Consider the following 6,000-nt stretch of genomic DNA (forward strand, 5'->3'; position numbering starts at 1 on the left):
GCACAACTGCGACTGCGTACTGCCTGACCAGCCGACTAGCCGGCAGTGAATCTTGAGTACGAACGCAAAACGGGTAAACGTAAATTGGTCCGGCAACTTGCTATGTTACTTGTAGCCTGGTCTTCTCTGTATATTAGCGGATATTTTAATAAACTGACATATAGTTCATATCAAATAAACTTTTAGTCACGTGATTAAGCTTGACACTTTATATAATATTTTGTTTTAATCAAAATATTTTAAGAAACAAAAATAAATTAATTATAAATATATAATCAGTTATTATTTACATCAACAAAACTCATCTCCTTAACAGCACCTAAGAGACATAAGGGGCCACTACTACCACTTTCCTGTTCAAAATATTCTAATAAAGTTGAGATGAGTTTTTTACGACTATTAAGCTATCTTGTATACTTCGCACTAAAAGAGGTTCTAAAAAGAACAATGTTCGACTGCAAAGTATGCTAGTAAACATTTTTAAGCTTAAAGTATCACAACACAATAATTCATTTAAATCAAAAACTAACTGAAGTGATGAGTGTCAAAACGAATGAGAATGTCAGGAAATAAATAAATAAATATGGTAAATTGACATTTTTTACAGCAGAGCTACCACCTGAATCGCCAGCAAGAAATTTAAATTCCAGTTAGTCAAAATGGCGCCCAGTCTATTGCTGTTGAATAAAAATCGATAACAATTTATTTCATGTGACATGAAAATAAAATTTGGATTTTTTTGAAACTAGCGTCTTCACGTCAAATATTTATCTATTATTTTGAAATATTTCCTGTTCTAAAAGTTTGAAACGCATATTTTAAACTTTAGTTTTTGCTACAGCAGCGCCATCTTAAGCCTTCCCTTTTTATGACCCCATTTTTTAATGCACGATATTTCTCCTTACCTGTACACTCCAAAATACTAACCTACAAAATAATAGCTGGTTTGGAAAATTGCTGGTTATTTCTAATACCATTTTTGCCGCAACATATACAAGGTGGTCCGAACTGTATTCCGGAAACTTCGGCAGCATATTATATTCTGCAGATAAAAATAAGTGGAAAACTTCGTATAAATGTATGTCCTAAAATACTTAGTTTCGGAGATACAGGGTGTGGAAGTTTCATTTTTATTTCGATTTTTTCCAAATAATTTATGAAGTAAAGTCAATATTTGGATGAAAATTGGTGTTTGGGAGTTTTTTGACATGAGAATTTTGATTTTGATGTCAATATGACTCCTATTTGTAGAGGACGCCATCAACATGTGTTTTAACTCTTTTCAAGAGTAATAACTTTTCGTCCGTATCTGTATAAAACTACTAAGTAAAAAAATATACATTTCCGTGACTTTTTACGTAAAAAATGTCTCTTAGTAAAAATCGCTATGAGCAACCGTTCTTAAAATATTTAGAATGGAAATAGTCAATACATGTCATAATTGACACAAAATAAACACGTTGAGTAGATAGTTATTTGACTGAAATAATAAATTTGTGAAATTTTTATTTTTTTAAATTAATCATAAATTTTTCTGCGAAAAAATTATGGTAAAACAGTTTCTGTCGAACACACACGTGTTGGCACAAAAAAATTTCAAATTTATGATTTCAGTCTAATAACTATTTATTTATGTCAGTGATGACAGGTATGGATAATTTCAATTCCAAATATCTCGAGGACCATTACTTGTAGTAATTTTTATAAGAGACCCTTTTTATCGTAGAAAATGTCGTAAATGTATATTTTTTTACTCAGTAGTTTTATACAGGTACGGACAAAAAGTTATTACTCTTCAAACCAGTTAAAAAACATGTAGGTAGTGCCCTCTACAAGTAGGATCCATATTGACATCAAAATCAAATTTCTCATATCAAAAAACTCCCAGACACAAATTTTCATCCAAATATTAAAATTACTTCAGAATATATTTGGAAAAAATCGAAATAAAAATGAAATTTCTACACCCTTTATCTTCGAAATTAAGCATTAATTTATACGAACTTTTTTACCACCCTGTATATTTTTTTCATTGGGTGGGTCGAATTTTTCATCTAAAGAATGCTTAATTCGTGTTTGGAAAACACTAAATCTCCATAACTGACACTCCTTTCCTGACGCAATTTGTCGATGACAGATCCTTTTTGCACTATAATATATGAGTATAAATATTTAATTGACCAGTTTAGCTAGATATATCTTTAAGACTTAATGAGTTTTTGTTTTAACATAATGACATAATCCATTACATAAAGAATAATAATTTAAAATGATCATATCAGACGAGATAAAATTTAATAATAAAAGAAAATTTAATAATTGCATACTTTTCGCTATTTAAGTATGGCAATAAATTTAATGTTTTGTCATTGCAGTAGAAATTAATATACGACCACTTTTTTAAGATCTATGGAATATTGACATTTTAGATTGTTTTTAAAACAACAAATGTACAAAATGTACAGGCTAGTAATATTATCGTTCTTAGTAAAACGATAATATTACTAGCCCATTTGTATGCAAAAAGAAAACTATTTAAATCTTTATAAAAGAGTATACCATTAATTAAATATACCACCAGTATTTTCGCCGAAATACTAATTAATTAAATATTTAATTGTGTTTGTTAATAAATGTGGATTTGAATCAGAAATCAATATAATAATAAGTTATGAAAATGAACGTCTCTGTTGTTATAAATAAGCATTTGTCAAAAAATGATATATCATTTTTAAGGTGTTAGTTTTTTTACCACACTGTCTAATACACATAAATAATTCAGTTTTTTAGTATTTAGAGCAATTATTATTAATCAATGCAAACAGTCCATTAATGTAGTTTGAATACTGGAATCATATTAATTTGTCCTCTTTAACAAATATTTAAAGAGTTTTTTATTTTTTAATGAAATAAACGAACTATATCGACAATATTAGTATCTGTAGTCTTTAAAAATTTGGTACATATTTAAAAATAATCTAAAATATCAGTATTCCATGGGTATATTGATAAATGAGTTCTAAATTACGAGAAAATACATTTTCTACGGAAACTTGAAGAGATAGGTAAAAAATGGTATAATACAATTTGATAGACAATTAAATTGTGCATCTGATTCTCATAAAATATACAGGGTGTTCCATTTAGATTAAACAAGTTATTGCCGTTTAAAGCTAATAATTATTTAAAATAAATATTTAGACACTCTGTATAAGGTAGTAAAATTTTTATTATTGCAACATAATAACTGATCAATAAATAAAACTTTAGTAAATATTTAGTATTAAAAACTTTGAAACCCTCGGAGAAATGAAGCCTTAAAATGTATCCTGCAATTTCACAAAATTGAAAATATTTCAAAAACGGTAAGGTTTAAGTGTAATAAACCTTAATCAAATTTACCTTTACTTTAATCGCAAAAACTAAAAATGTAATAATATATAGGGTGTTCCATTTAAAAAAATACAACTTTGATATTTTTTATTTATTTGGGACACTCTGTATCTTGTAAAAATATTTTTAAATTGTAGCTCTAATAGTCCTTCAACGAACCCAAAACTTACAATTTGTAAAAATCTAATTGTTTAGCTACAATATTCCGTGTCGTATGTGGTGAACAACCCTGTATAATTATAGTATTGAGAAAACAGATCTGAAAATATCGCAGGGTACAGGCTTGGTTAAATAACAATTTACCAACGGAAGATTGGGGTTGGAATCTGAAAAATCGAGAGATGAATCCAATACATTCAGACCAGCCCATTGCTCCTACATGGGTTTTAGAGAAAAATTTTTGCAATTGCTCTTCGGGATCTATAAAAAAACATGTACATGCAAGCGAATGGGACTCACCTACACTATGGCACTATGTCAATGCAATGGCATTACATGTAAGAACCCAACAAATGTGGAAGTCAATGAGGACTATCCTTAAGACAAGTTATCCTATTTTTTCAATATACCTATTTCATTGGAAATTATTTGTAAAACTGCAATTTCTCTTATTCAATGTTTTTAAGATGTAACAAACGCACATTTAAAAAAATTATCTCCGCCACTGGTAACCTACCTTTATTAAAAAGATCGTTTTTATAAGAACTTGTATCCTAATAAATTTTGTGGTCTCGAGATTTATCTCAAAAATGCTTTCATTTGAAGTTAAACACAGAATGTGGGTTATTAAAACAATCCACCTAAATTAAAGAATTCGCACCTGCGCCACTGCAATTCTCAAAAATTTTGGTTCTTTACCTGTGTGGTAGGAAATTTTCTTCTCTTCAATTTTTTACTCGTGACTTTTTTTCCTAAAATACGTAGTTTTAGAGTTATTGAAGAAAAAGTAAAAAAATTGCCATTTTTACCCCTTGTAGGGGTGGTTTTGGGGTGACGGGCTCAACGATTCATCGCTGGGGTTTCAGGATGTTAAAAGATCTACAAAATGAAACTCCATGCAAAATTGCAGCTTGTCTCTAATTTGTTGAAAGTCACCCATGTAAAACGATGTATCGGCCCTGAGCTAAAGATTAAACATCAACAAAAAGGTCGTACCGCAAATATAGGGCTCTCTCCAGTAAGTATGATTTTAGAGCTTTGCGAAATGCGGGAAAGAATGAAAGCGACTTGATATCCAAAGGCAAATGATTATACATTTTTTTGGCATTGTACAATACTGAACCTTTAACTAGTTCTGAGCTGAGAGCTCGAGGTTGGCAGATAAGGATCGTGCTCCGCATCCCTAAGTGGATAGTTGTGAGGTGGCCTTTGGGGAATAGCAGATATGTGCTTGCGGATTAAGCAAACAGATTCAAAACTGAATAAAGAAGGAAGAGTCAGTATTTTGAAATTTTTAAAGAAATTCTGGCAGTGAGTTCTACTGTTCAGTCCCAATAAATATCGAACTGCTCTCTTTTGAAGTTAAAAATATGATCAAATTTTGTCGCGCAGCAAGTACCCCAAAATGGAAGGGCATAACGAAGATGAGACTCAAAATGGGTATAATAGACTATTCTAGAGGTTGATAAGTTAAGTTCTTTAGAAACTGATCTTAGCACAAAACAGGCAGCGCTTAGTTTCTTTGATAAAGCTTCGATGTACAAGTTCCATTTTAATGAGTTGCCTAAAACAAGTTTTAAGAATTTAACAGAGTCCACGACGTCAATAGTGGTGTTATTAAGTACAAAAGGTTGTATATAGTACTTTTATATGACAAAACTTTAGTTTTTGATAGGTTGAGGCATAGGAGATTAGAATCGCAACAAGATTTAATGGTGCGTAAGTCACTGGATATAGTATTATATAGCGCCGTAACATCTGGGCCGCTCCAACTGGGATGAAATACATGAGTACAGAGAGTAAGACCCGAATTTATAAGACCTGCATAATACCCATACTGACTTAAGCTGCTGAAACTAGAGCAGAAACATCAGAAACAAAAAGGAAAATGATAACAACGGAGATGAAAATATTACGAACAATAAAATTGACTAAACTGCTTGACAGAATACATAACACAGACACGCTAAGAGAGTACAGGACGTTGTCAGATGGGTAACAGCAAGGCGCCGCTGTTAGAGAGACCACGTAGACAGGATGGGTCCAGATCAAATTGCCAAGTGGGCCAAAACACAAAAGCCAGAGAAAAGACGCCCAGTTGGTAGGTCTCCCAAAGCGTTGGCATGACAGTTGGACATCAACATCTCAAGAAGACGATAATTGACAGAATTTACAGGACCTCGTCCTATTGCAAGAAGACGAAGAAGAAGAAGAATATAACTATTACAATCAGTGCTATTATAACTATTGTGAAGGATATTCTCAAACGCACCTGAGCTTGGTCGACGGGAATGCTACGTCTGCACTTTTGGCGAGAGACGCTAACCACCGTGGAAAAATAGGGAGTCAGACGATCGGTGACGGTAGAGTGAAAAGACAAACATTGATTCGTTTTTATTTTAGTGTGGCATAATATCTTATATTTTCTTTTAATTGTTCAATAAATAG

Source organism: Sitophilus oryzae, unplaced genomic scaffold, assembly GCF_002938485.1.
Source record: "Sitophilus oryzae breed Bouriz unplaced genomic scaffold, Soryzae_2.0 scaffold_1449_pilon_pilon, whole genome shotgun sequence".
NCBI lineage: Eukaryota > Metazoa > Arthropoda > Insecta > Coleoptera > Curculionidae > Sitophilus > Sitophilus oryzae.